At 47.8% G+C, this 19,540-nt stretch overlaps 1 long non-coding RNA gene across 4 annotated transcripts in view; it reads right to left on the bottom strand.

Annotated features, from left to right (window-relative positions):
- Nucleotides 1–9,786, bottom strand: part of LOC118606802 — a 39,233-nt gene extending 29,447 nt beyond the window's left edge. For 3 of the 4 annotated variants that reach the window (XR_004952632.1, XR_004952633.1, XR_004952635.1), the window contains exon 1: nucleotides 9,638–9,785. This is a non-coding gene — a long non-coding RNA (uncharacterized LOC118606802). Of the gene's footprint in view, nucleotides 1–9,637 lie in introns of all 4 variants that reach the window. The other variant, XR_004952634.1, reaches the window with a different exon arrangement.
- Between the last annotated feature and the right edge of the window lie 9,754 nt (nucleotides 9,787–19,540).

The following is a 19,540-nucleotide window of genomic DNA, read 5'->3' as shown; positions in this document are numbered from 1 at the left end:
ATTTGCCTCTTGGTCAGGTGCAGGAAGAGGAAGGATAAAACCTCATGTTCACCGCTTAGGGGTTATCTGATAATAGGTGAGGCAGGCACAGGCATGACTGGTGTCATCCCACATGGCTGGTCAGGTCAGTCATTTCCCGTCAGGGAGGGAAGTGGGGACTGTCAGTTGGACACACTGCAGGAATTCAAGCAGTCTTCATGTGACAGGCGTTCTGGTAGGGACTTGGGAAGGCCTGGGACAGTGGTGGGCCCCTAACAAGGGCTAGATGTGAGCAACTTAATCTGTCCCATCCACATAGGATCTGTTGGCTTCCTCTGTGATAAGGATGGGCATTCTAGATCCTTCCTTTGAGCCCCTGTAGAGGCTAGGCTGCTGGGCTGGGGGGCGTAGGAGACACTGCTAATGAAATGGGAGACAAAAAGGGCCTCTGAACATTCTTCCTGGTTAGTCCCTCTGCCCAGCCTTTCCCTCACCCCCAAACCTTCAACTTACACATATCTCACCCTCATATCAAGGCCAAGTTCTCTGCATTGTTTTTGGAAGAGTAAACTGGGACAGAGTTATAGTCCACGGGGAGTAGCTGGTCAGACTCCAATGGGGGTCTGTGCAGTTTGCCCAGCTGCCCCCACCAGGGCTTTCCTTTGCTCTGCTCCCTCCCCTGCAATGACAGAGAATGAATAAATGACAGCAAGGACAAAAGGCAGGATTGGGGTCCTATTCTCAGAAAAGATCAAACAAGTCCTGCTTAATGACTAGTCAGGCATTGGAAATCTCTGTGAATTATAACATTTCAACAGAAACACTAGGGAAGGAAACTCTGGCCAAGTGGGCAGAGAAAATTTGGCCAGGAAAACAGCCTCTAGGTTCCAGTTTCTACAGGGGAATTTGAGACAGATTCAGCTGCTCATATCTAGCCCTTGTTAGGGGCCCACCACTGTCCCAGGCATTAGCATTCACTTCATGATTCATTATGCCCATTTTACAGGTGATTGAACTGAGTCTCAGAGAAAGGTAGTAGAAGGAAGCCGGGCTCTCTGCCTTCTAGCCCAGGACTGTTTTCAGGGAAACTGAGCTGACCTCCCTATCTAGCCCCTCTCCCCACTCTGGCTCCTGGCACCAGGTCCCAAATCCCACGCCACATCTCACTCAGCTACCTGCATGCCTGTAGCTGGCTACTGCAGGAGGAATTCCAGGACCCATCCCCGAAAGTTTTGTAAGAACGGAGCTGCCAGAACTTTGGGCCCAATGTGAAGGATATTAGTAGGTGTTAAAAAAAAAAAAAAAAGTCAAGTGAGAAATGAATTCCTGCAATCCCCAGGGCACGCTGGGAACCTTTATTTCACTATTTGACAATCCCACAGCTAATAAATCAAAGAGGGTGGCCAGGGCTATAATGACCAGAACAGAGCTGAAGCCCTATCCACACAGAGCTGCCAAGGGGCAAGGAGGGACTGCGCTGGCCACTGGCCTCTCTTCTTTATCTCCAGCCTCTTAAGTTTTCTGAGTTGGAGGTCTTGCTCTCCCAGGTAAACCTAGAATCTGGGCAGCCCCAGGAGAGGACTCCCTCACAGCCAGGGCTTGGGCCCCCCATCACAATGGGTGTGTCAGGGCTTCTGGACAGATCAGTTTGAGGGTCCCTAAGAGGGTATACCTCCCTCCCATACACACACAAAGCCTCCTGAGCTTCCCCGACTTGTATTCTCAGCTAACAGAGCCCCACTGGTCCCTTCTTACTGTAAGCCCCTCTAACTCGACGAGGCAGGGATCTCAGCCCATGGAGTAGAAGAGACTTGTCCAAAAGCTTACTTTGAGTTCCCTCCCTCTCTGAGCCCCAGCATGTTGGGTCTGTGCCTCAAGGGTACATTTACAATTTGACTTCTTGTGTGGGCACATGAATTCCATTTTACTGGCCCACCCAGAATCCAAGCTCTGGGAAGACAAACCTTGGGTCTGGCCTAATTTTTGCATGCTAGAATGCTAGCTGAGGGCCAGGCTGTAGAAGGAAAGAAGAAATTGAAGAAAGGAGGAAAGGCAGGAGATGAAACAAAGCAGGTGGTATCATTCAGGACCTAGGCTTCTAGTCTGATAGGGGCACTCTAAAAATGGAAACGATCCATTCGACAAATATTTATTGGGCACCTACCATACACTCAGAGCTATTAGGAATGCTGAAGTAACAGCAGGGGACAACACAAAGTTCCTGTTCTCATGGTGCTTATATTCCAGTAGAACTTCCCAAGGGGAGAGTAATTAAGACTCTTTGGATGCATGTGACAGAAACCTAACTGGAATAAGCTTAAGCAAAAATGGGGAATCTATTGACTCCAGTAGCCTAAATGAAGGTCAGGCTGGGTGGCGCTGGTCTACGGGGGGAAGGGGCCTGCATGCTTCAGGCTCTGTCTCTTGTCTCTGCTTCTCTCAGTGGGCCAGCCTGGTTCACTTCCACTGCAGACTCCTAGCTCCGAGAGTCAGGGGATGTGGCCATTGGTAGCTTCAGACTCACTTCTACAGGACACAAGAGGGGTTTTGCTCTCTCCACTGTAGATTTTAAAATCCTAGGAAAGATTCATAATGGCTCCAGTCAGTATCATGTGACCACCCCTTGGACCAATCACATGGGCAGAAGAACCAGTTCTATTAGAAGAAGCAAGGAAAGGGTGCAGGACAGACAGACTAATATGTCCACTACCCGTGGATATTACTTAGTGTGCACCTCATATCAGATCTTAGTCCATTCTGACTGCTATAACAAAATACCGTAGACTGGCTTATAAACAACAGAAATTCATTTATCACAGTTCTGGAGGCTGGAAAGCCCAAGATAGAGGCACTGGCAGATTCGGTGTTTGGCGAGTAGCTGCTTCCTGGTTCATACACAGCCCTTTTCTCAATATGTCCTCACATGGTGCGAGGGGCGAGGAAGCTCTCTGGGAACTTTCTTATAAGGGCCCCAATACCATTCATGAGGGTGGGCAAAGGCCCCAATGGCTCTACCTCCAAATATCATTACACTGGGGGTGAGGATGCAATATATGAATTGAGGGGGAGTGGGGCACAAACATTCAGACCATAGCAGATGGTAAAATGAAAGAGTAAGTACTGTGAACCCCATTTTCTGGCCAAGAAACTGAGGCCTTGAGAACTTTCTCCAATCATATCAGTGCTAAGTGAAGCCTGTGCCTATCTCAAAGCCAGCCCTGTGATGGCCAGGCCACCAAAGAGAAACTTAGTTGAGACTTAATTCCTTCTGCAATTGAAGTGAGAGAAAGGGAAATGGATTTCAAATATGTCTTAAGAAATTTCACTGAGATCAAAATGGCATTTTCTAGCACGTAGCTCAGCATAAACGCAGTCAGAGAGAGGTAAGAAACCTCATTCAGATAAGCATCTCATAGCCAAGCACATTAGAACTGGAAGAGGTTTTAGAAATAATATTATGGGTGGAATAATATAGCTAGCAATAATATTATTATATATTATGTAATAAAGTAATATATGCGGGGGTCGAGGGAGTCTGTGAAATAGGATAATAATAGGGAGTTCACAGTCTGCTGGGGTAGGAAATAGGATAATAATAGCTACTATTTATTAAGTGCTGGCCACTCTGTATATTGGGGAAACGCTTGTTCCCCACCCCTGAAGTTTCATTGCGAGTAAAGAGCCCCCTCTTCACTTCCTGTTCCTGCCCACTTCCTTTCCTTCCAGGGAAAAGATGGACTCACTGGATTGGTGGATTTGGGAGAAGGGAGTGACCATGCCTGTCTAGTCCCTTCTCAGCATGTTCCATTCCAATCAGCTGCCTGCAGAAAGGCTCTAGCTCCTGCAAGTCTCTCTGTCAATTGGGTTCTGAAGTTTGGAGGGGAAGAAGTAGTTACTGGTTTCCCTAAATTTCTGAACCTCTCTAGAACACAGCTTTCATTTTCTCTCCATGGCACCTGCTCATCTCCTCTCACAGAGCAGACCTCAGAGAAGGCCAGCAGACATTACCACTGCTTTCTAGAAATATACACTGGAAAACAGACACACCAACAAAATATTATCAGAAAAGACTCCCTGAGAAGCTGTGTCCAAACTTGTATAAAAATAGCCTCCTAGCTAAGCACCTAAAAATAACACTACCTACATCAGAGGGTAATATGTGAGCTTTCAGTGTGAAAATACATGTAGAATGATTAGATCTGGGCATGGTATACAGTAAACTTTCAATAGATGCTGGTTCCTGCAGTTAATATTATCTGTGTGACCTCAGACAAGTCCCTTGCCTTCTCTGAACCTTGGCTTCTTCACCCGTATAATCGGTGCAGTGACAGCACCCCTTGAGGTAAGTTATATGAGGGTCCTAAGGGAAAATGTGTGAAGAAGTACTCTGCAATGTGTCCAGCCCAGGGCAACGGCAGAGGGTTGGGATTCTCCCCTATGCCCTACGGGAGCCCCAGGGAGCAAACCTGGATTTCTAACCCTAAACCAGTACTGGTCTGCCTCACAAAAGGCAGACGGCCTCAGCCTGGTAAGCAAGGGTGATTCTTGTGCTCAGAGAATTGTAACTTGGGCTGGGTACTCTGTGTCACCCCCCTCTACAGCCTGGAAATGCCAGTAGGCCAGGACGGCCCTCTGATTCACTTTGGTTTCCTCAAACCAGTGTGAGACCTGGCGCCAAGGAGGGGCTGGGTGAATAGCTGTGAGGTGAATGAGTGTGTGAGTGAGCACATCAGTAAAGAGTTAGATCCACAAATATTTACTGAGTGTCTATTATGCATCATGCATTTTGAAGTAAGGAGTGAAATGGCCTTGTCTTTGCCCTCAGGGAGTTCACAGTCTGCTGGAGTAGGATATAAAACACCACAGTAGATACATCATTGGTTATGGCAAGGAATTCAGATTTCACCTTAAGTCTAATAGAAAGCTGTTAAAAAGTTCTTGGCAGGAAAAAACATGATCTGATTGATAGTTTTAAAAACTTCTCTGCCCACTGTATGGCAAATGGATCAAAGGTGGACAGGTGCTGTGGCCACTACAGGTGTCCCACACAAGGGACAATGGCAGCTGAGGCAGAGATGGTGGCCACGGAGATGGTGAGGAGTAGTTGGACCAAGAGTATAACTCGGAGCTGCAACCTACACAATGTGATGTCAAATTGGGAGTGGAAGGCAAGGGAGAGGAATGAGTCAAGGATTCTCAGGTTTCTGGCCTGAGCAAGGGTGTGGAGCTGGCAATATTTCCTGAAAGGAGAAAAAGGAGAAGGAGTAAGAGTTGAATGTAGGACTTAAGGAGTTGGGCACACACTGGAGACATCCAGGCAAAGGTGTTGGGGGCGGGGGGCGGCAGGGTACACGGGTGCTCAGGCGTGAGTGCAAGTGAGTGAGAAGATAAATGAATCACCGAAGGAATTTAATGGCGGTACAGAAGACTAGGTGCCATCACTAGAGTCTGAGGGATGCCTGCTGTCCTTGGAATCAGCAATTCAGACTCTCTGGCTACCCGGAGTACCCTGACCCATCCTTCCACATCCCCCTCCTCACAGGTCGAGAGAAATCTAGAGCCCACTGAGGACTTTTTCTAACGTGATGGTGCACGCTTTTGCAGTTTCAGGGGGAAAAGAGGCACTGGCTGAAAGGCAGCGTGGGGCTGACTCCAGAGAGGGGGAGGAGGGGGAGGGGCACAGAGGTGGGCCTGGAAGCCCTTTCCCCAGTCTCTTTGCACAGCTGTCCAGGTCTAGCCTGCACTTCACTCCCTCCACCTCCGAGGAGGGCAACTTGGTGGCTCTGGCTCTGAGAACCCTCTTCCACTCTCCCTCCTACCCCGCCCCTCTGAGCCCCTCATACTGTCCTCCTGTGCCTGAAACACCCTCTCCTCCCTGCTTCCTCCTAGTCATCTCCAAAGGCCTAGAATCCTTTCCCTGCCTTTCTTTCACTTTCCTACCTGACTATATGGTCCTCCTCTGTTCTCCATGCCTCCAGCGTACCCTGTATTAGAGTCCCCCGTTTCCAGTTCCCCATTAGACAATGAGCAATTGAGGATACATCCTCAGCAGTTTTGCCATCTTTTTTACCTCTCGTTCTGCACACACTCCTTGCTTAATGAATGTTGGTGAGTTGAATTAAAAGTGCTTGATTTATACTTCTCAAGTTATGATTAAGATACCTCCATCCCCGCCTTCCTCTCTAATAAGATGTTGTCAGGCTAGGGTTGAGAGGCTTCTTCTCTGGTTGACTTGTCCCAGCTCTGGATGGTTAAGAAAATCTTTTCTCACCAGATTCCAGGTCTGCAAAATGTACCAACCAAGCCTGTCTGCGGCCCCCACTCTTACTCAGCCACCACTGAAAAGGACAGCAGGTGTTCTTTATTGGGAGCTCACAGTATGGCAGGCGCTGTGCTAACCTCTTCACCTGCATTATCTCGATAAATGCTCTCAACAGCCCCATGATGTGGGCACTCTTATCCCCACTGCAGAGTTTAGGAGGTACATTCAGAAAGATCAGGAGACTCAGGAGGGCCAAATAACTTCCCAAGGGCACTGGGCAATTTCCCGGTGGGCCTCTCTGACCTTAAGGTCTCTGTTTCTGATCACTTTGCCTTCTGACTGCCTGCCCCTCAGGAGGCCCCTCAGATGTAGCCACATAGAGTAGAGGGACCTCAGCAGGACCCAGAGGATTATGGGAGGAAATTGCATGACTTGGTGACTCTGCTCCCCAGACCCCTCCCCCAGTTGCACAGAGATCTCCCCTCTGAGACTCCCCACCACTCCAGCCTAGGAGCTAAAGGCACAGTCTCTCTTGCCTGGGAAAGAGAGACACAACCCTCACATCAGTGCCAGTAACGGTTTACCCACTCGGCTTCCTGTTAGGTTTTTTCTTCCTTCCCCGCAGAAGTATCTCTTATCTTAAGCTTCTTAAGGGGGTTTGTGCTGGGCTGTTTACCATTTTGTGACAGTTGGTGTCAGAACCAACCTCTTGGGAAAAGTGAAAGAGAGGAAAGCAAGCCCAGGTGGGCCCTCAGTCATCCGCATGACCACAGGGTGTAGACCAGATGCAACAAGCAGGCCCTACACGGTCAATGCCAAAGTCATGTCCAGCTGTCCTGCCAGTGTCAGGCTCCATCTTCCAGAGAGGGCTGATTTACACAAGTGGAAGTGAGCTGGCTTGTTCTGAGCTCCCTCTGACTGCAGTAAATAGGCATAGAGCTATAAATAACCCACCAAATGGATAACTGAAGGATGGCTGGGTCTGCTGGGCTAAGAGGCTTGCTTTGGTCCCTGAATTAGGAACTCTGGGTTATTCATAAGTAATGCAAAGTGAATCAGCTGTAGAAACTGGCCCTGCCTCATCCTCCCCCTCAGGTAAAGACCTCCTGATGCCTGCGGTGTGAGCTCCCTCTGAACCTGTGGCCTAGTTCCAAGTGTCCTGCATCTTTCTGGGGGCTCTATGATAAAACCCAACCCTGGGTTCACATCACTCTGGGTCCCACCTTGCCCTTGACAACTGGCCTGGGATCTTTGGCAGTTTGGGGCCCCGTTCACACCTGGCCATCCTCACCCCTCCAAACACCAGAGCCCTATCCTCTCAACTTTATTCAGTGCTGCCAGTCTGCTCATTCTTCCCCTCATCTGCTCCTGCCCCCAGATACCCATCTACCTGAGGGACCACCTCCTGACCAAACATTACTCTGTATCTCACCCTAGGACAGCCAGGGCCTAGAGTCTTAATCACCAATTGCCTATAGACCAGCCAGCTCCCAAGACCACTCACCATTATTGTTGGGCTGTTCAGAGTCCAACTTGGGTAGAGCTGACTTGGGTTTAATTGGGAGAAACTCTCCAAAAGTAACCAGGGATGAGTATGGCCTAGGGCTAGGTTGGTTAAACTCTGACTGGAGATGGAAAAGAGATGGTCTCATTTGGTTACCCAGAAACATGATTCCCACAGCCAGGTGGTGCTCAGAGAGCTAGACCTTTGGATCCCCAACTTTAGTTGAGGTGCAATCAAAACTTAGGGGAATGGCCTAGATGGAATTCCAACAGTCTTACTAACTCACCAGACTGGAACCTGAGATCTAGGGAAAAAGGCAGCAATTAATCTCTCAGATGCTGCCTTGCATCATGGTCATGGAGAAGATGAGGTGTACATGTAAAAGCAACACCTGAGGAGGAAGGAGAAGGTGTGAGAGCCTCAGGTGGCTGTCCCTATTGCCTCAGCTGCCTGCCTGCCCCCACAACTAGGCAGGGCAGGGCTACCCAGGAGGTGCTTGAGGGAGGGCTGAGAAACAAGGGAAAGAGAGAGACAGCTGAAAATGCAAAGATGGGTTTTCATAAACCACCACTATGAAGACACACATGGGGACCTCATGTGCCCAGGGCCATGGGTAAGATGAGGACACCGAGGCACCAGGCAGTGGAAGGAAAACTAGCATATGTAAAAGCCTCTGAAGTCGCTCATTCATTATTTCCATTTATTCCATCTATAAATATTTATTGAGCACCTTCTAGGTATACAATAAAGTGCAGAGATAAGAGCACAGGCTCTAGGGCCAAATGATCCGAGTTCAAATCCTTGATCGGCTTGTTTGTTTTGCAAAAACTTTTTATGGCAAATTACACACAGCATGAAATTCGCCATCTTAACCATTTTTAAGTGACTACTTGACCATAATCTGCACAAAAGGACTGTCTGTGTTTCTGGCTCCCCCTAATAGTATCTTTCCAGTGTTTTCTGTCTGGGCAAGTCGGGTAGTGTGTGTGTGTCGTGGGGGGGGGGGCGGGGGGAGTCCCCAGGGAGGAGCCCCTGGACTTCACTCCTGCATCTCTCCAGTCCCCACAGCCTACCTTTTTAAAAGCTTTTTTTAAACTCAAACTTTGAAGAGCTCAGAGGCCTTTTGGAAGCCTGAGTCAGCCTGCAATCTGCTTTTGCTCTGGAGGCAAAACCAGCCCCTGGGATGTTCTAGTGAGGGAACTTGGGCCAACTTCAAAGTGACTGAGGAAAGGGAATGAGGAGGGCCGACCACATGCTGACCACTCTGGCAAAGAAATCCCCAGACGGAAGGTGGGAGAGAGGGACATGCTGAAGACCTAAGAGGTGGGAACAACTAGAAATGAGAAGGTTGGAGGGGCAGGGTCATCTCTTCCTATAGAAGCAGGGCCTCGTGCAATCCTGCATGGACCGAGCACTGATTGTCCAGGAAGGCAGATATGGCCTCGCTCAGGAGACAAACCCTTATCCAGAAGCTGTCATTGGCTATGGAATGCAGAGAAAGGGCTCGGAAGGCAATGACAGAGCTGGCAATAACGGGACATAAAAAGGTTTCCTCCTGCAGTTTTCCCACCCAAGAGCTGGTCCCTGTCCCTCCATCAGGGACACAGAATCACACCAGAAGGGACTCGTAGTATGTTCCCAATGGAAGTGCCCTTAAAATCCAGTCACCTCTTATACAGACTGAGAAACTGAGGCTCAGCGAGGTGGCACCTACCCCCTTCCCCATCCTATCCCATGCGACCCACTCCCACACCCACCGCGGTGATAGTCCCGGCTCTGCCCGCGCCAGGCAGGGGGCGCCCTTCCCCGCCGCCCGGGCTCGCGGCCGCCTGCGCCAGGCAGGTCCCCTAAGGAAAGCCTCTTAAAGAGTTTTTCCTTTCGCGTGAACTCACTGCCTCCATCCAGCCGCGTGGTCTCAAAGGTGAACATCACATAAATGCGTTACAGATGTGCTTCCTTCCACTTTTGGCTACCGCGGCGCGGTGCGCCTGGAGCGGCAGCAGCGGCGGCGGCGGCCACAGCATGATCCAGGCCGCGTTTTCCGTCCCGCCCGCCAACTTTTTCAAGCTGTAGTTATTTGATAATGATTTTTTTTTTTTTTAACCTCTCCCAATAATAGTTATCCACCCCACCCGGTGCAGCTCAGGTGATGGGCACAGACTGCAGACGCCTCCTTCTCTGGGTGCATGGCTGCCGCCCCAGGGTGAGAAGCCACAGCCCAGACGCCTTCTGTAAAGCTAAGGATGAGGTCCACGTCTGGCCTAGCCTAGCCTGGCAGGACGACTCCCAACTCCTTCCCCCACCCACCACCACCAACCCGTGAGGCCTCTGTAAGACCACACACAACCCACCAGAACACCACCCCAAACCCCCTCTGCAGGGACCATGGCTGTCTGATGCATGACTGAACAGGGAGGGTATTCTGGGCATAGAGTTCCACACAGCAGACATTTATTGGGCACCTACTGTATTTACTGCCCGGAGCAAAGTGATGGCCTCAAAACAAGCCCTGACCTCAGGGCTCCCAGTCAGGAGGACACTGGGGCCACACACCTGTTATCTGGGAAGTTGAGAGGGGCTTCCAGGGTGGGATTCTGGACAGAAGCTGCTCAAAGTGGCAGGACTTGGCTTACAGCAAGGCCCATGGCAGAGGTCTCTCCCACCCCTACACCTTCATTCCTTCCTCTGGCCTTTGCAAAGAGTCACCACCAGCCTGGATGAAGGCTCCTCAGAGCCTTTTATAAGCAGCTATGAAGCTCAGAAAATTGGGTCACACAGATAGAGGTAGGTAGGGCCTGGGCCCAGGCTGTTGGGGTCTCTGAAGTCACCCTAGCAGATGGCTGAGGTGGGGGTGGTGCTGACAGAAGTACTAAATCCCGTTTGGAGTTCACCCTCCAAGAGGAGGGGCAGTCTGGGGAGCAGTCGGGTGAACGCCTGCTTTCCAGGTAAGGACACACCTGTGTTGGTTAGTACAGAGCCATCTGCTGGGAAAATTAATCTACCCTCAGCTTGGTTACACCCCTAGAAAGCCCAAAGTTCTTTAGTTAAACCTGAATTAATTTTAATTTTTTAAATTAATACATTTTAGGTGGATTTGGGCTGTTCGCAGCAGGAGGAGAAGGAGAAGGAAGTGAAAGATTAAGAAAGCAGGGGGCAGGATTGGGGGTACTGGGAAGAAAGGGGTGCTATCTGGGAAGCCGCCCTCTTCAGAAAGGAATGTCTCTGGGAAGAATCAGATCATCTTGTCTCTCCACACCACCCCCAGCCCCACTGACTCTGACACAAGCCCTCCAACCTGTGGAAGCATGGCACCTACTACTCCCTCATTCAATGGCCTGTTCAGAGACACAATGTGCTCAGCAGAGATCAGCCAATGGCAATGCATCCAAGGGTACCTGGGGAATAGGATGGGAGGTATGGCAGCAGTCCGTAATTAGAGAGGATGTCCAGGGTGGAGGGGCTTGGGAGGGCCCCAGTTTGCTGATAATGGCTCTTCATCCTTCACTTGATAAAACCAATGCTGCTTCATAGGCCCCTTAGATCTATACCAACACGTGCCTGGTCAGTGCAGTAGAGGCGATAAATTCCCTGCCCTGGAGTCACACTGGGTTTCGGAGAAGGCCGTAGAGTTACAGGAGCTGGTTACTGCTGAGTGGCACCTTCTGCCTGGGTACACCTCCACCACCAGCAGCCTTCAGGCACCCAGAACTCTGGCCACAAGGAGCCACTGCCATCCCTAACACCCCTGCGTTGCTTTTTCTCAGACCCTTCTGTGGAAAGCCACACGTAGACACATGCAGGTGTGCATGCGGGCACGCGCACACACACACACACACACACACACACACACATTTATTCACCTTTCCCACCCAGAATGTCCACTCAGCCAGTGCTGGTCACATACCTGATCATTTGTATATGACACTAGTGGAACCAAAAAAACAAAGATTGTAAGTTTCACTGTCGAGCTTATCCAAATTTTCTAATCAGAAAATCTAGAAAGAGCTCTTTTCTTTTGGTGTATAAGATTCGTGATTTAGGGTTTAGTATTCTTTTCTATTTTTAATTTGCTATGGGTAGGGCATATAATCTGTGCAGTGTGAGGCCTGTACAAGGACCAAATCAAGGCTACCTCCTCCAGGAAGCCTTCCAGGCTCCCCGGGCTGGGTCGGGTCCTCTCTGTTGTGCTCCCACAGCCTCCAAGCTTCCCATTGCCACCCCGGCACACACTATTGGGGTTGCAATCCCTCTCCCACACCCCCGAGCCCCTGGGAGCAGGAAATAGGTGTCAGTCCTCCCTGCGTTCCCAGCAGTGCAAGGAGGCTGTCAGGGACTGTTTGTGGAACTGAGCCTAATAACCCAGCCAGTATAAGTGATTGCTGTCTGCTCCAGCTTGTGCCCTCAAGTCTTGCTGGGATGAGGCGTGCCCAGCTGACCCTTTCATAGCCTGCCAACTTCCCCCAGTGCCTGGTGGGACTCTCTTCACAGCCTTGGAGAAATCCCTCTCTTCCTGTCTCCTTGGTTCCAGCTGCAGCCCACACCGCTCTCCAAGAGGGGGCTCTCAGAGACACCTCCCCTCCCATTCCAGCTTGAATGAGGGGATCAGATGCCGGGCTGGAGGCCCCTTGTCTGCGCAGAGGCAGGATTTATCTCAGTTTGGGGAGGTCCGGGGCCTTGGAGCCCTAGATCATCATTAGTTCCATCAAAGAGGCGGCTATGATCTGAAGGGGCAAGATGCATGGCGTTCAAATTGGAAACAGCCTGGTGGGCTACGGGGCAGGAGCCGGGCAAGAGAAGGCTTGGCTGCCCCTGGGGAGCCCTGGGACACTGGAGGAGTCCCACAGACAGTGCACAGGAAGAGGAGGAGGAGGAAAGAGAAAACATTCCACTCGGGCTCCAGGGAAGAGAGCCGTGTGTGATGGAGCGAAGCCAAGTCTGCAAGTCAACGTGACCTCCCTAAGGAGGCCAAGGGAGGAGGCCAACCCCGCTCATGACATGAAGGGCCTCCTTGGATCTGGCCCCATGCCGCACACCTGCATATGCCCTGTCTTACCTCCTACAGAAACAAAAAGCTGTTTGCTTTACAGACAGGGAAACCGAGGCTGAGAGGAGAGAACCAATGTGCGCAAAGTCACCTAAGGGCACCTGACAGAGCCAGGGCTCCAGCCCAGGTGCTTTGGTCTCCAAGACTTCACCACCTCCCTGAAAAGGCAGACTAAAAGCAATATTGGGCTTATAAGGCTCTTCATCCTTTTCTCTCCCTGTTTGTGCCCCGCATGGAGACAGTGGTCCAATTTTAAACTCTGGGCTTAACAGAGAGAAATAAGACAGAAACATCTTCTAAATATTGGGAAATGGTGATACTAGCGGGTAGAAATGGAATTTAAATGACACATTTAACTATAAACCCGAATTTAAATGATCTCGCCCATCCTACTGCTCTTTGCTGATGATCACTCTATTTCTAGGCACACCCCACTTGACCCCCCTACTCAAGAGGATGTCCTCTAAGCCCTGTACCTCACAGGCCTCCAGACATCTGACACCTCCCCTTACCCTCCATACCAAGCCCCTCTCTCCAGTGGATAGAGATTGGCTATGCCACTGTCCTAACTACCTGTGGGTCACCTGAGTGCTGCCCTGTCCCTCTCTGGGCCCTAGTGCCCTGCTTGGCAGGGATGAGCTCTGTCTTAGTGAGTGCCCTCTCCAGCCCAGAAAGGACATTAAAATGTTTGCAAGGCTAGGTGATGATTCTTTAATGAACGATAAAGCCAGAGAAATGCTCAGGCTAGGAAGCCATCCAGGAAGGGGGATAGGGATGGGCAACAAAACTTCTGTCCCAGGGTATTCAGGAGCTTGACTTATAGGGCGAAAAGTGAATGGTCCCAATTTTGCATGACAACCATAACAGCAAGTGCATAGAAAAAGGCAGGAAGGAAATACATAAAAATATTGGTGAGTTGTCAGAATGGAGATTTGAGAGTCCATTTTTCTGTATTTTCCAATTTTTCTATAAGGATTGAATTTTAAAAATTTATTTTAATTAGTTAAATTTTTTCAACATTTTATTATGAACAAATTCAAATACACAGCAAAGTTGAAATGACGTCATAGTGAATGCATACATATCAATTCCTGGGTTCTACAAGTAACATTTTATTATATTTTTTTATATAAACTGCAGATAACTTTCCCCTAAAGGCTTCAACGTGCATGTCAGGAAAAGTTGTTTTTACTGGTTATCTAGATGACAGAGGCTGTCCTTACCTTTGAGAAAAGCAGCCCGCAGTCTCACCCTCCTTGCAGCAAGCAGGCTATTCAGGAAGAGTGGGGTTGGGTCAGAGTGGGACCTAGCCTTCCTGCCTTAACTCTCTGCATAAGCCGGTCAGTTCCTGGAGCCCTGTGGTTTCTCCCCATTAGAGGCAGGGATAATGCACATAAATAAACCTCTCCTCTCCCAGTCAGCTGACTGGTGTGGTGAAAGTTAGCTGAGATAAGGCCAACACTCATCTTGGGCTTCTTGCAAGGATAAAATTGTGAGATTTAGCGAATGAAAATATAGGACACGCAGTTAAATTTGAATTTCAGATAAACGACACATTTTTTTAGTGTAAGTATGTCCCAGGCAATGTCTGAGACATACTTATACCAATTATTTAGTCCATATTTTCTCTGGCAACCCTACGCAAGACACAAATGAAAGCCTCAGGAAGGGAAGGGTGCCGGAAGTTAGGAACCAGGTTGGGATTAGTCTCCCATTTGTGCTGTACTTTACGAAGTGGTTTTCTGTCTATCATCTCACTTGAGATTCACTGTCACCCTCCAGGAAAGTATTAACTTATTCACATTTTGGAGTTAAAGAAACTGAGGCTCAGGTAAGTCCAGGATCCCCACCAGCAGACAACATGCACAGTCAGAGGTCAGCTGATCTTCAGGGGAGGCTCACCCCCACCCTAGTTCTTCTCTTTGAGACCTCAGCAGACCACACATTTCTACTCCAAAACTTTCCAGGACTGGCCTTCAGGCCTACAAGCTCCAGTGCTCTGGGTCCACCATCTCTGTGACAGTTAATTTTATGTGTTAGCCTGACTGGGATATGAGGTGCCCAAGTATTTGACTAAACATTATTTCTGGGTGTGTCTTTGAAAGTGTTTCTAGAAGAGATTAGCATTTGAATCAGTAGACTGAGTGAAGCAACTAGCGCTCCCCAATGTGGGGGTGGGAATCATCCAATCCCTTGAGTGCCCAAACAGAACAAAAGGGTAGAGGAAGAAAGAACTGGCTCTCTCCCTGACTATTTGAGCCGGGACATTGGTCTTCTCAAGCCTTCAGACTGGGACTTATAACACTCACTTGCCTTGATCTCAGACCATCAGACTTGAACTAGAACTTATGCCATCGGTCCCCCTGGTTCTTAGGCGTTTGGACTGGGACTGAAACTACACCAGTGTCCATCATGGGCCTCCAGCTTGCAGACAGCAAGTCATGGGCTTCTGAGCCTCCATAATCACGAGAGCCAATTCTTTATAATAAATCTCTTTTCTCTCTCTATGCATCCTATTGGTTCTGTTTCTCTGGACAACCCTGACTAAAACATTCTCTCTCAGAGGGAAGGAGGTTTCTGGGGGCCAGCCAGCAGCCCCACTCTAGGGAGCTAGGAGGAATAGATGTGAGTTAACATTATCCAGCAGAGGCTTTAGCAGGTCACATGACATATGGTGGGGCTGAGGCTTCCAGAGGTCATGGAGCAAGGCTACGGCAGGACAGAGGGAGCGCCCAGCCTTCCCAACTCATCATGCTCTTTTCAGGGCATCCTCAGGCCCAACGCATGGATTCTGGGGGAGAACACAGCTGGAGGTGGTGGCAGTGCGAGTTACATACCAAGGGCATTTGAGCAGACCTCACAAATGCAAACGTAGGTATTCCTGAGGTGGTAAATCCTGCTGAGTCTTTCTTTTAACACCCCAAACCTGCTCTGTCCCATCTAATGGCAGCCACTTACCTAGAGCTCAATACAAACATCTTCAAAGCAGTCAGACCCAAAATGTTGAGTCTATAGAAAGAAGGCTGGGCCAGTCTTGCCCTGCCACCCTTACTCTCCTCCTGAGCCCAGGATCTTTGGTCTCCAGCTCACTATCCTGGAGACTCACCCTTTAATTTATTCATTCATCCAGTAGAATCTGTGTTTGACAGGGGTAGAATGACTCTGTCAAACTTGCAGAGTCATAATACTTTCTCTACCAGTGGACCTAAGTGAGAAGTCAAGAAGCTGTCGCTGGTTAACTATTTTCTAAAAGGCTTATTTGTTAGTTACCTATAAACATTTTCACAAAATAACACAATGATTTCTATTATGTCATTCCTTCAACCATACCTCATTCCACTGAAACTGGGGCAGCCAGTCTGAAAACATGTGAGTTAGGTTTGAAGGGTAAAATACAGTAACTGGGCCCACCCGAGGGCCAGCTTCGCAGAGATGAGACAGAATTCGTAAAGCCCACTCACCTCTCAGACAGTTCCATAAAGTTCTCCAAGGTACCACGGAGCTCCTTCATTTCCCTCGTTTTGGTACCAGCCCCTACCCAGCTGTTCTCAGTGTCAGCTCTCAGATCTAACACAGGGTCAAAAATGAGCCTCCTCACCTGTCACAGGGCTTGGCCGAGGCAGTGCCAAATGCAGAAGCGAGACACAGGCATGACTGGGTGATTCTCCACCTGGACTAGGCACAATAGCATAGGCTAAGCTCTATGCAGCTCTAGTAAGACTCAAGCTCTAGGGTCTTTCTTACATCAGGTCTGCAAATGTATCCCATATGTCTAGTTAACTGCATTTAAGCAGTCATTTAAAATATAATTTGTTTTACTGTAATCATTTGCCAAAAAGCATGCATTTAAATTCAGTAATACAGTAACCAAAACTTTATGGGTTGAATATTGTCAGATGCTGTTCTGACAAAGTAGAGAAAAATTCATTATCTGAATTTCTATGATCTCCCCATACACACATATGCCCTGCCCCATGCCAGAATTTTTCTTCTCTGAAGGGAAGGTTTTTTGTTTTGTTTTGTTTTTACTTTGAACCCTGGAGATTAATTTTTGGCAAGTTTCCTTTGCTCTTTACCCAAAAGTTTTGAAATAGTCATCATTTCTCTGAGATGATAAACAGTATAGATTGCTTTTACTTTTGAAGGCAATGAAAACATGTCTATGGTTTCACTTTGAAGCTCATCAGGAAAAAACTCCTGTAACATTTAGCACGTGTACAGGAATTCTCAATTCATGGGCCACCTGTGTGTCTGATAATCATTAAATGCTGCTTCCGAAGTTTCAATAATCGCTGGAAGCCACTCAGTCACAGCAGACAAAGCCTGGTGATGTACGGCCCAATATGACTTCAGCAAACTTCCCCGGCATCCTTCGCTACTCCTGTTACATGTGTTTTCGGTAATCACCAATCTTTTCACAGATGAATGGATGGCACAGAACAAAGAACTCAACGCCGTGAAAGCACTTCACAGTGTTTTCATTTTTCTGTAAAGGCCTCAGCATCACAAAGTTCAACTAGTGGACAAGACAGTATACAAACAGCTTTGGTTCTTCCTCTTTATGCCTTACTGCTGCATGTCCAAATGTTCCCCACGTTTGTCAAGTTTTCAGTTGTGGATTTGACCACCTATGTTATGAACCCCACTCTGATTTGTTGCAGATAAGTTTTTATGACCATGTTGAAGTTAGTCTTAATCATCTATTCGATTTCGATACTAGCAAAAGCTATTTGTCTCTGTAATTGAGATAGTGAGTGATTGGGATTTTTCTTACTGAAACTTACTGTGGTTCTTTCACTGCCCACACAGTGGCCTGGTCACACGGTATTGAATCAGGAAACACTGATTTCATCTGGAGTGCCCTGTAAAATTTTTCTGGTGATCTCATTTTGAATTTGCTAACCTCTATAGGCATCAATGCATTTATAAGTTAGAATGCCTTGCTTTATCTCTTCCAGCAACTCCCTCCAAATTGCCTTTATTCATAGATGAAATATACTTGTCATGACTTCTTAACGATAAACACTGTTTTCCCAGAAATAAAATATGTTTAACTCTGAATTTCAGGTATGTTCTAGTTTCCACAAGCTGTTATGAGTGAGCAGGTAATAATTTGATTGTGACAGTTTCACCAGGAAATCAATATTCTCTCCCCCTGGCACAATTTCAATGATTTCAGATGCATTTTATGTCTTCTGTGTTTTCAGAATTTTTACAGAAATTTTTCTTTTTTCCAAAACAGAAAGTCCTTGTGCCATGAGAATGATTCTCCTCTGCGAGTGTATTTTGTTGGCAAAACATTGGCATGAGTAGTGAAAAGAACATTACCCATTTCTTACCCCTGAAAGTCCCAACACCAGGAATTCTAAAAAGTTCCAGATTTGCTTTATACTGACAAAGTTAAAAGTAAAGTTTAGCTTATCCATCATGAATTTCAAACTATGTATGGTATCTTAACTCGAAACTCTATAATTTTCTATATCTATATTGGCATAATTTGTATAGACATTAATTATTGGTGATAAGGAAATACCTGAAGCACCAAATCCCACCATTTTGACTCCATCATTTAAGAATAAGAAACAAATATATATATTTGGTGTTCCCAAGGATACCCTCAGAGTCAGACTGCCTCGTATTCAAAGTACTCATTGGAGCTACATTTCAGCTGTAAGCATGATTTTTAGATTGCCCAAGCTGAACTCTTAGAAACATGAACACACATTTTGATTTTCACATCTTTTTCCAATAATCACACTTACCGAGAAAGAAACCATAGCTGACCATGACCAATATATCCAATAATTGAAGGAGAGTAAGACATTTGTCTTCTCGGCAACACAAAGCTATGCACTTGTCAACATGAACATGGGCTTTACTCGAGTGAGCGAGCAGAGTATTTGTCGAGAGAGAGGACGAAATTGATGAATTCTGCTGCCGTGCATGTGGTGGTGTTAGCTTTCGTTTTCTATTTTGATGGGAAGATTGCTATTTTTTTATGCTGCTACAGCATCAAGAGAAGTACGAATTGTGTTTCACGTGTATGTAGCTAATTCCATGTATTTTTGACTCTTCTCTGTCACATTTCTGACAGTCGAAGCAGCTTTTTCTTCTCTCTCTTAGAGATGTTAGGGGGTCTCTGTTCATTTGCTTACTACTTGGGCTTTCACGAAGCACTTCCATGCCAGGCCCACAGCTGGGCCCTGGGCACGCAGACAAACCATCCATCTCATGTTCTGGGAAGCTCATAGCTCAGAGTACAGGATAGTTGGTGATGATTCTAAACTGTTTTAACCTACAACCCTGACACTAAATGTGTGTGTGTGTGCACGCGCGTGTGTATTCTCTGCACCAACCTGTTCTTTGACTTTCTGGAAACCAATTGAGTATCCTATAATTCAGTTCAATTCTGATGCTAATTACCTGAAGTTAGGGCAGACTCCACAGGTTAAGGGATTACTCCCCCAAGACTGCCCCCAGTTTAGATGCTGATTATAGGTACTGGGTACCCAAGGTACCTACACTTCTGTATGACTGAGCTACAAAAGCAAGGGCTCCCATGACTGCCTCCTTAGGTTCGATAATTTGTTAGAATGGCTCACGGAACTCAGGGAAACACTTTACTTCCTATTACTAGTTTATCGTAAGGATATTATAAGGGGTACAAATGAGCAGCCAAAGAAAAGTCACATAGGACAAGGTGTGGAGTGTATGGGTGAGGAGTAGTGCACAGAGCTCCTCTGCCCTCTCC

The sequence above is a fragment of the Rousettus aegyptiacus genome, unplaced genomic scaffold (assembly GCF_014176215.1).
Source record: "Rousettus aegyptiacus isolate mRouAeg1 unplaced genomic scaffold, mRouAeg1.p scaffold_m13_p_8, whole genome shotgun sequence".
Classification (NCBI taxonomy): domain Eukaryota; kingdom Metazoa; phylum Chordata; class Mammalia; order Chiroptera; family Pteropodidae; genus Rousettus; species Rousettus aegyptiacus.
This window is presented reverse-complemented; position numbering and strand designations above follow the sequence as displayed.